This window comes from Helianthus annuus, chromosome 14 (assembly GCF_002127325.2).
Source record: "Helianthus annuus cultivar XRQ/B chromosome 14, HanXRQr2.0-SUNRISE, whole genome shotgun sequence".
Classification (NCBI taxonomy): Eukaryota; Viridiplantae; Streptophyta; class Magnoliopsida; order Asterales; family Asteraceae; genus Helianthus; species Helianthus annuus.
The window spans coordinates 171,290,185-171,302,389 of NC_035446.2; positions in this window are offsets into that span (position 1 = coordinate 171,290,185).

Consider the following 12,205-nt stretch of genomic DNA (forward strand, 5'->3'; position numbering starts at 1 on the left):
ATACACGCAATAGGCCAACGGACCTATTGCAGAGTAATATAGTTCAGGTAAGAACCAAGTATCGAACCATAGACACAAAGTAAGGGTAATTTCAAAGTCAACTTTATGCCACTATATGACCCAAAAAAGGGTAGTTTTATGCGGAATATTGATATTTAGGTGGTAATATAGTGGCATAAAGTTGATCCGTTGAAACGGGTCAATTTGGGTAAAGAAGGAAAAAAGGAATAAAAAACCAAGGTGTAGATCTTGGATAATGTTGAATGAAATCAGTTGACACTATATGTGTATAGAATGGTTTCATAGAATGGAAAAAGAAAGTCGGTAAATCCTCTCTTTGAGGTGGTGACAATAATGTTGACCAAGTGTCATTAAAATGAGAAAATGAAATGATTTATGTTTGCAAATAGATTAATACAAATTTGTGTCATAATGTTGTAGGTAAATCCTCTCTTTGAGGTGGTTTTTTTTTTTTTTTTGAAAGGTATATTTCATTAACACAACAGAACGCCTCAAACCGAGGGGACCAAACCACAAACAAACCTTACATAATTACAAATTTACACCAATCATTTCAAGAAATATCTTTAAATCTAGTTCTATTTTTGAACCATAAGAAACCCGTGGCTTTAATCTCTCTTTGAGGTGGTGACAAGCATGGGACAAATACACTTATGCGTTTCCATAATGATACAAGTTCAAACTGGTCAAAAACTTTTGGTTGCAAACTTTTATGCTCAAAGTTCTAGTTGGTATCTAAAGTACACTTTAAACTTATATTTTTGGATGTAAGTATTGATCGTTTAACAAGTAAGATCATGTTTCAAGAATACCCTGGACATTGGCGGAATCAGAGAGCGAATAGAAGAAAAAGTTTCAAGAATGGAATTTGGTTGGTCGGCGACATCTCTGGCAATTGTTGTTGTAGCGACAAAATGATGAAGAAGATGAAATTACGGCCCAACACTTCAACGTTTAACCTAATATAACTGTCATTGGGTGGGCTCTTTAAAGATTCAAGGCCCAATAATAATAAACCTTAACCTCTCAATTGAGTTTTTATGTATTTGAAAAAGTAAAAGGTAACAAACCAAATCTCAGGTGAATATACAAGATTTTTTTTATGTTTATATTTAATTACCTATTATTTATTAGTTTTATTAACTTAACATTAAATATATTGAAAATTTTATATGATTTTCCTTTTATTTAGTTAAGTGTTTAAAAACTTGACGGTTCTCAACACACACATACGTAAGTATTGAAAATTTTATAGCACATTTAGATATTTTTGATACTGTGATAAATTTTTTAGCATATTTAGTTATTTTTGATACTCTGATAAAATAAATATAATTGGTTTAAGTCCTATAGAATACCAGTTAAAAAACAAATTTATTATAAGCTCGACACTTTTTTGTATATAAATGTACGGTAAAAAAATTCATTTATACTATATGATGTACGGTAAAAAAAATTAGGATACCCCTAAATTTTTCTCCTAGCTCTGCCACTGATGGGGACTTGTAAGAAATGCGTAAAAGTTTTAATTTGGAACCAAAATTTGTTTTTATAGTATGCGTCTTGATCATTAAAAAGGTTCCGCCTTTACATTAGAGAAGTTTATTAACATTGTCTGGACATGCCATGATCGTGCTTAGCTGCTGGCTTCTCAATGACTTACTAGGAAGGATGCACAACCGTGCATAAGGTGAGTACAACCATGCTTGTCCTTTCGCAGACAACATCTTTTACTTTTTTCAGTTTTTATCTTGGCATCCCGCATGTACTTGGGTAGACAAGAATCCTCAGTTTTTGTAAGATGTTGCTTCTTGTGTGACAAATTCTCCAACAATAATTGTTAGACCTTGTTTTTGTCTTTTATTTATTTTGTCCCATATGAGAAGTTTCTATCTGACTTTTTGACCAACTGCGGGAGGCATGGCCATGCTTAGGTAAAGTGTGGCCACGCGTATCTGTTGACTTTGTCTGGATCAGCCACATTGAAAGAATCGAATCGAGTGCCACCCACCTCGTCCAATTCTTCCTTTCTAAAGTCGCACGGGGGGGGGGGGGGGGTGGATGCAGAAGAATGGAGAAGAAATGTTGTTGTTTCGCATATGGAAGGCCATTTGGGAGATTAGATGAGTCGTGTTTAGGTTGTGTATATTATAAAAAAGCCCGTAGCTTGGTTAACATGGTTTGCAAAGCAGCATGCACTTGGCCAAAATGAAATATGTGTTGAGCCAAGGCTTCAGACACTCCCCTTCGTTAGTTTGGTTATGAGTGTCCATAATCGCATCGACTCTAATACCATTCCATGTTCCAATTTTGAGATGAGAAAATATAGATATAATCAAGAGATTAAATTATTCATCCATGCTCTAATGTTAAAAATACCTAGTCGATATATAACCTTCCTAGAAATCGACTATCGACTCACCATAGTCAATTCTGGTTTAACCACTATAAATTGTTAAAGGGTTATTGGATTTTATCACCCCCAACTATCGGCCTTTGGTCGTTGCCACCACCAACTAACACTTTAACACCTAACACCTCCAACTTGACTTTTAGTTTGTGCTGGCACCACTCTGTTAACTCATTACTAACAGAGTTAGTTTCTGATCCTACGTGTAACAATCTTGATTACGTGGACAGGATGACATGGCGAATTCGTGGCACTATATATATAAAGCCACATTTTCTCATAACCCTAATCTAAACATAATCAATGAACACAGACACTCCCACAACCATCACCACCTCCACCTCCTGCAAACACCACCTCCTCATGTATAAGAACCCTAAAAAACCACCCCTAAACGCTCTAATTATACCCCGTATATACATAAACGAACTTGAATAACCTTAATTTAATAAAAATCAAATAAAACAAAATCAGTGGGTCGCTCGCGGGCCGTGACCAAGTCTGGGGAGTGGCTCGCAGGGCGCGAGACCCCTATGGTTGTCGGACTTCCCCTTGCGCCATGTGTCGCATGGTGGCAGGTCTATGTTGTGAGAAGGCAACCCTAGCCGTAGCTAGGGTGCCACTCGCGGGGCGCGAAAGAGAGAGGGACGGGGCTCACGGGGCGCGAGCGAGTCCCCGAAGGGGCGGTTGTGTGGTATTGTGCTAGTCGGATTATGTCGTCCGATGAGAGAGACGGTGGTGTGTCACGGTGGTTTGTGGTGGTCATGACGGTAATCGGAGTTTGGTTTGTGGTGGTCATAACTGAACACACTATAAGGAAGGGGTAAGATCATTCTTATGAGCAATGCAAGGTTTTTATATAGGGATACAGTGCCACGTAATTGCCACATAATCATGTCCACGTAAGCTTGGTTGTGACACGTAGGATCAGAAACTAACTCTGTTAGTAATGAGTTAACATAGTGGTGACAACACAAACCGAATGTCAAGTTGGAAGTGCCGGGTGTCAAAGTGTTTGTTGGGGGTGGCAACGGCTAAAGGCCAATAGTTGGGGGTAATAAAAATCCAATAACTCATTGTTAAAATAACTTTTATCATTTTTATCACGTCTATATTATATTATAGGGTTATTGGATTTTATCATTTCCAGCTATTGGGTATTGGCCGCTGCCACCCTCAACTATCACTTTGACTCCCACCACTCCCAACTTAATACTATGTGTGTTGTGTTGTGTGTCACACCCCAACCGATGGCGGAATCATCGGGGTGCGGCACTGAGCGAAACAGATTGTCCAGAAGTTTCCACAACAACTATTATTACAAATTCAGTTAAATGATACGTCCCATACCGTATCCCAAATAAATAAACAAGTTATCATAGAAAGCAACTAGGCAAATAATTCCGTTCCGACAACTCAGATTCAATTATTACAAACCAAATGAATAAAGTACTGCTTGAAGCTCATCAAGACTTATCCGGACAAGATCTACAGACAGCTAATGCCATAGACCCTTAATCGGACAACTCCAACGGCTCCATGGCAATTGTTTATTAGCTTCTAGAGACCCCTAGGTAGACCACTTCCTACAACTATTCATTGGCCTCTAGAGCTTTATTCTAGCCTCGCTCCCCTAGCAAGAATGCATCTTAAACACCTGTCACATACGTTAAAATAAAGTCAATACATATAATGTAAAGGTGAGCACACAAGTTTAATATTAGCATATAGAGTTCGAATAGTTTACGCATAACCAGGCACGTACACAGAGGAAAACGAAGCATGTTAATTATCGACATGGGACCATCGGTACCAACGACTGCGGGTTGACCGTCCGAGACGGCTCGCAATACATGATTACCACCGTAATCCATGCAAGTAATTGTCCTTAACAACCCCCGTGTGAACGGGTGCTGAGTCCAAACTATAGTACTATGTTGCTAAGGCAGGTAGATAGCACTCCACGTGTAAACATAATAAACAGCATTCATTTAGTCAAGTAGCACATGCAATTGGTCAGCGTTCAAATAGTTTGTGTTTGATTGTGATTTGATAGGTAACGTATGTAACACCCAAAAGTGCTAAAAACAAAAAGGGATCGAGTATACTCACAGTGATTGGTTATGGATTGAAAGGGAGCGCTGAGAGTAAGATTAGCCTGAATAAGTTCGATAGCATAACGATAAGTAACGCGGAAAAGTAAACAAGTGTGAAAGGATCGAATGGGCTGGTCGATCGAACGGCAGATTCGATCGAACGGGCTGTTCGGTCGGCTGGTATGTCCGGTTGGACAGTCCTGTTCGATCGGCCGGTAGGCTCGATCGGCTGGACCATTCGAGTGGATTGTTTCTTCCTCTGGTGTGTTTGTGTTTGAGGATTTGAACTTTTGGAGTTTTCGTTGCAGCATTTGAGAACACTGAAGTGTTCCTACCTTTCAAGTCGGTCGATCGAACGGTCCGTTCGATCGGCCGGCTTAGCCGATCGGTTAGGACTTCAGAAGTAGTTCTCTGTGGGATGTCACTCGATCGAACGGCCTGTTCGATCGGCTGGCACACCATACTACGACGAGTTGTAAAACGATTAAGTGTTGAAGTATAGTATCTCATGATCCGAAGAGTAATGTTTACGAATCGAGGAGCGTATTCGATCGAACATCACTTCGTCAATACCATACTTCATGAAACTTGAAAAGTGTGGGGCCATGTGCTAGCCGATCGGCTGGTATGTCCGATCGGCTGGGCTATTTGAACAGCCTAGCCGTTCGGCCAGCATTTCTGACCTGGTCGGCCTTCCGTCTAACACTTGGTTGTTTGATTGTTTGTCATTCTTTTAAGGTAACTTGACAACGAGTTGAACTATGATATCCTCCATCCCTACTTGCTTATTTGGCTCGGACAGGAATCACCCAAGTCCGGCCGGTGAACGGTTTGGAACGTTGGTTTAGAGTTTAACACATTGTCGGTGAACCTTGTACCTAGAATCCGAATCTTGACCCTCTTAACTGTTAGAATGATTAGTTAGCCGGTTCAAGCTTCGTTTCTACCAGTTTTAAGGTTTCGGGTGTAAAAAGGTTGAAGAAAGTTGGAAATCATTCATAAAAATGTTAAGATTTATAAGAATCTTAGTTTGTTTATGTGGAAATTAGTCAGATCTAAGCTATTCATGGTTGAATGAGGTCAAAGTTTGGTGTTCTTCAAGAACACCATGATGACATCACCCAAGAACACCTAGATCTTGGTGATTTCACGGTTAGAATCCAAGATTTGAAAGATAGAAAGATGTAGAATCATGTAATGATCAAAATCGTACAAGGATTAGAGCGAGAACTTACCGGGATTGAGAGAAATCCGAGAAAAGGTGAAGAATAGGAGCTGGCCGGTCAGAACTTTCCAAAAGTGGAAATGAAGACAAGGACAGCCCTATTTATAGGCTTCCAAAAGGGGAAAGTGGCAGCCGATCGGCCAGGAGCTCCGATCGAATGGGATGCTCGATCGGCTGGCAAGATGCTAGCCGATCGGCTGGCCTGTTCGATCAGGATGCCTCCTGTTCGATCCGCGACACACTTTTGAGTATTTTGCGACGATTTTCGGCGTTTCGATTTCGATGGACGATGATACGAATACGATAGAGTTCCTAGTCAGATTACTTTTAATCCCAACCACTATATCTACATACAAGCATCTACATTTCACATTTCGATGTCGGTTTTGATTGAATTCGATTGCTTTTCGAGTTTCGGTTTGATTTTCGATTTGTTCGCTTGAATACCACACCAAACATAAGGTAAACATGCACAAGTAACACATAAGGCACACACACACGTATAACAATACCAAAATTCGCATAATTCGAGTCTCGAGTTCGGTGATTGTTAGATTGGCTTGCTTACTGATTAGTTAACTTTATCGCATTGTTACTTCCTATCATTCACAGTCGTAGATCGGTCGCATTGACTAAACATTCGATCATTTCATTTATACAACACTTACTCCACATAATACAAAAATAAAAAGAACATTAATAGTCAAAGAAGTCAAAGTTGACTTGGACTTTGACTTTGACTTTGACATTCGAAAACGCGGGGTGTTACAGCCTCCCCTTGTTTAGGGAATTTCGTCCCGAAATTAGGTCGAAGGCTATATGACACCGTGATTTACCAATTTGATGCTTCAGATCTGTTTATTTAAACAACTGTTGGTACTTGGCCTTCATGTCGCTTTCGAGTTCCCAAGTGAACTCCGCGCCTCGCTTGCCTTCCCATCGGACCTTTACGATAGGGATGCGTGAGCGCCTGAGTTGCTTGGTTTGGCGATCCATGATTTCGACAGGCTTTTCCACGAAGTGCAAGGTTTCGTTGACCTGAAGATCGTCGAGTGGTACGATTAGATCATGATCAGCAAGGCATTTTCGGAGGTTAGAGACGTGGAAAGTCGGGTGGACGTTACTGAGTTCCTCCGGTAGTTCGAGTCTGTAGGCGACTTTTCCGATCCTTTCCAGAATCTTAAAAGGTCCAACATATCGAGGCGCTAGTTTCCCTTTCTTGCCGAATCGGACTACACCCTTCCAAGGTGATACCTTTAGGAGTACGTAGTCACCAACTTCAAATTCCAGGGGCTTGCGTCTTCTATCGGCGTAACTTTTCTGTCTGTTCCGAGCCTTTACCAAGTTGTCTCGAATCTGGTGGATTTTGTCAGTCGTTTCTTGTAGGATCTCAGGACCGGTTAGTTGCGAGTGACCGATCTCGTGCCATACAATAGGCGATCGACATCTTCTACCATATAAAGCCTCGAAAGGTGCCATTTGAATGCTGGCATGATAGCTGTTATTGTACGAGAATTCCACCAAGGGCAGGTGTTTGTTCCAACTACCCCCAAAATCTATGACACACGCTCTGAGCATGTCTTCAAGAGTACGAATCGTTCTTTCAGTCTGTCCGTAGGTTTGAGGATGGAATGCAGTACTTAGGTTAAGCGACGTACCAAGGGCCGCTTGAAACGTTTCCCACAATCGCGAAGTAAACCGAGCGTCACGATCTGAAATGATATCACGAGGCGTACCATGATTACAAATGATCTCGTCGGTGTAGATTTGGGTTAGTCGCTCCACCTTGTAGTCTTCTCGTATCGGCAGAAAGTGGGCTGATTTCGTTAGACGATCGACTATGACCCAAATACTGTCGTGACCTGATGGCGTGGGCGGGAGTTTTGTTATGAAATCCATAGCTATACTCTCCCACTTCCATATGGGTATCGGAGGTTGTTCGAGTAAGCCAGAAGGTCTTTGATGTTCAGCCTTAACTCTTGCGCAAGTCAAACAGCTTCCAACGTAAAGAGCGATATCTCGTTTCATACCCGGCCACCAGTACTTATAACGCAGGTCCTGGTACATCTTGTCCGCACCGAGATGAATAGAATATCGGGACTTGTGGGCTTCATTCATGATAATCTTTCGCAATTCGGTCCGCTTAGGGATCCAAATTCGGTCCAGATAATAGAATATCCCATCGGATTTGCTTACCAATTGAGCTCCATCGTGATAGATTCTCTCTTTCTTCAATGTACGCTCGTTAAAGCAAGCATGTTGAGCTTCACGGATAAGGGTTTCGAGGTTGTGCTGGGCTTGGGTGTTTCGGATACTGAGCACGTAACTCTTTCTGCTGAGCGCGTCGGCAACCACATTCGCCTTGCCTGGGTGATAACGAATCTCACAGTCACAATCATTGAGAAGTTCTACCCATCGGCGTTGACGCATATTAAGCTCTCTCCGATTAAAGATGTGTTGTAAACTCCTGTGATCAGTGTAAATTGTACACTTGGTGCCATACAGGTAGTGTCGCCAAATCTTCAATGCAAAGACAACCGCGCCTAGCTCGAGGTCATTGGTTGTATAGTTCTTCTCGTGGATCTTGAGCTGACGAGATGCGTAGGCTATAACCTTGTCTCACTGCATGAGGACACAACCAAGACCAAGGTTAGAAGCATCACAGTAGACAACGAAATTGTCGTTTCCGTCGGGCAGCGTAAGAATCGGAGCGTTGCACAGCATATGCTTGAGGGTTTGAAAGGCAGTCTCTTGTGCGTTGCCCCACACAAAAGGCTTATCCTTATGAGTAAGAGCGGTAAGTGGCACTGCGATCTTGGAGAATCCTTCAATGAATCATCGATAATAGCCCGCTAGTCCGAGAAAAGAACGAACTTCTGACGGGTTCTTAGGCGTAATCCAGCTTTTGACAGCTTCAATATTCGCAGGATCAACATGGATACCCTGACTATTCACGATGTGACCCAGAAACTGAACCTCCTCCAACCAGAATTCGCACTTGGAGAACTTGGCATAAAGTTGGTTCCCCTGGAGCAACTCGAGAACCAAACGTAGATGTTGCGCGTGTTCGGCTTTCGTATTGGAATAAATCAAGACATCGTCGATGAACACGATGACGAAACGGTCAAGATAAGGCTTACACACGCGATTCATAAGGTCCATAAAAACCGCTGGTGCGTTGGTTAGACCAAAGGGCATAACCACAAATTCGTAGTGGCCATAACGGGTTGGAAAAGCGGTTTTGGGAATGTCTTCCTCTTGAATCCGTAACTGATGATATCCTGAGCGCAGATCGATCTTAGAGAAACATGATGCACCTTATAGCTGATCAAACAAATCGTCAATTCGGGGCAAGGGGTATCGGTTCTTGATGGTTAGCTTATTCAATTCCCGATAATCGATGCACATCCGGAACGACCCGTCCTTCTTTTTGACGAAGAGGACTGCCGCGCCCCAAGGAGAGGTGCTTGGGCGAATAAAGCCTTTTTCGAGTAATTCCTGGAGTTGGTTCGAGAGTTCCCTCATTTCGGATGGTGCGAGTCGGTAAGGGGCTTTGGCAACGGGGTTAGCTCCAGGAATGAGGTCGATGCGAAAGTCGATATCACGACTGGGTGGTAGTCCGGGAAGATCGTCAGGGAACACCTAAGGAAATTCACGAACCACTGGAACGTCCTTCACTTCAACTTTATTTTTCTTTTCCTTCTCCGCTACTACAATGTTGGCCAAGAAAGCTCGGTATTCCTTGCGGAGATACTTGCTAACTTGGACACAGGACATAAGCTTGAGACCTTTCGATGCTGTTTCACCGTACACACATAATAGATCACCATTCGCAAGCGAGAATCGAATCATCTTTTCAAAGCACACAACTTCAGCATGGTTTTCACGAAGAAAGTCCATGCCTATTATGACATCAAAGCTTCCAAGTTGCATTGGAATAAGGTCGATTGGGAAAATGTGATTGTTGAGTTCGAGAGTACAATCACGGAGTACTGAATTAACAGCAATAGTTCTTCCTGTAGCGACTTCGACTTCGAATGACGAGGATAGATAAGAGCGCTTACGACTAAGGAGCTTCTCGAATTCAAATGACACAAAGCAGTTATCGGCTCCAGTATCAAACAAACATGATGCATAAATACCATTCACAAGGAACGTACCATTAACCACGTTGTTATCCGCCTGAGCCTGACGGGCATTGATGTTGAATGTTCGGGCATGGGCTGCTTGCTGCTGTTGTTGAGGCTGCTGTTGTTGCTGTTGCTGCTGGGGCTCTTGCTTAACCACCCTGTTCGGGCACCTGTTTGCAAAGTGGTTAGGGTCACCACATGCAAAGCAGACTCGAGCATTGGCTGCTGGTGCTTGAGCTGCTTGTTGGCCTTGAGGGGCAGGGAGTAGAGCTTGGTTGACAGTAGCCTGAACTGGGGCTTGACGGGGACCATAGCGACAGTTCGCAGTGAAATGACCGTAAAGGTTGCAGTGAGCGCAGAAACGACAAGCCAGACCCACCGGGTGATGATAAGAGCATGTCGGGCATAGTGGGTGAGGGCCTGTGTATGCACGCTTTGCTGGCGGTGCATTGATCACTGGGGCTGAGCGCTGGTGTTGCTGCTGCTGAGCTGGTACAGCTTGAAGAGGAGCAGCAGTAGTTGTCACAGCACAGTTCTTGTTGCTGGAGCTGTTGTTGTTGTGCTTATTCTTTCTTCTTGATGACTTGGAGGATTGAGCAGATGAATCAGTGGGTGCTGCAGTGGCTTGGTGCAGAGACTTTGTTTGCTTATCTCAGAAACCAGACTTTACCCGTTTGTCATTTATCTCAGCGGCGAGTAGATAGGTTTCTTCGATCGTTGCTGGCTTGGCGGCGTGAACAAAGTCGGCTACATAGTCGGGTAGAGCTCGAATGTACTTCTTGATGGCTTGATCTGAGGTCTTGACTTGATCGGGACATATGATACTAAGCTGCTTAAAGCGAGCAGTGAGAGCAGCGTTGTCTCCGTCCTTCTACTTGATTCCCCAGAACTCGTCCTCCAGCTTTTGGCGTTCATGAGGAGGGCAAAATTCATCGATCATAATTGCCTTCAGTTCCTTCCATGTCAGCGCATAAGCTACATCATTCCCACGCTTGTTTCGTTCAGCAGTCCACCAGTCTAGAGCGCGGGACTGGAAGACGCCAATAGCATTGAGAGTGCGGAGATTTTCGGGGCATCCGCTCTGGCGCAGAGTGACTTCGACTGAGTCGAACCAGTGAAACATGGCTGTAGGACCATCTTCGCCAGTGAACTCTTTCGGTCCGCATGCCTTGAACTGCTTGAAGCTGAAAGCAGCCTTGCTTGAATCCTTAGGGATTTCAGCTCGGGATTCTTCTGACGACTTGCTAGCATTTTCATACACCTCACTCACAGCTTTTGCCACGGTTTTGGAGATGATAGCAGCGAGGCGTCGGTCTCTCTTTTCTTGGCGAGTAAGTGGGGTTCGGTGTCCGGACGACGACATGGTCTGTATTAGACATCGTCACATGACTCATCACATCGTAATCGAATCTCACCTCACACGTCTACTACTATCTAAAGCCTAGAATCACGTCGAAACACACATCATGTAAAAAGCACAGAATCCACATAACCACAGAAGCACGTAAGCAAGTAGAGCACAGAAGTACGTAGTCACGAAAGGCAAATACGCATTTAAGCACAGAGGTAGTCAGAAAACAGAAACCTATCCTTCAAAGTTCGCGTGTCGTTCACATTGCATATGGAATGGCATCGTATTCGCCTAACTTAGTCGTATAGCATATTATAATATAGCATCATCTAGATTGCAGCAACTGGAAATCGAATGAGGTTAGAATAACAGTACGAGTCGTGTGTGTTGATTGAAATGGCAGTAAAATCGAATAATACCCGAAATATAAACACGTAAACAGGTAAAGTTCACAAAAACACATAAAATCAACGAGTGTATTCGATGACTCGTCAAATTCGAAACACATAAAATCGAGAGATAGATTGTCTGCGGCTACTAGACATCGACTACCCTAGGCAACTCGACTATTCACAGTAGACTTGTCATCACTTTCGACTCTAGAGGTCGTGTTTCTGCCTCGATTCTTGGGCATTCCACACGCGTTCCCTAGGTCATACTTGTGAGTTCAGGTCGTTGGAGTCCGTCGAATGCCTTGGTGAGATAAAATAAAGTCCAGAACAAACTGCCAAGGTTAGGGTTTCACCCCTTGGCTTAGCAATTTCTTCCTTGTTTTAGTAAAAATTGAGGAGATTATTCATCAAAATGTGGATTTCACTCTTGATTTGGTATAATTCTCCTCGTATGTTATTGAAAATACTATGATAAGCATGAGCAATGGATAACATCATCATAAGTCAGTCAGTTTAGTCGGGAGTTTGCGGTTTTCACACCTATTCCTGACTGAATCGTCTGACTTTAATTGAAAATTCG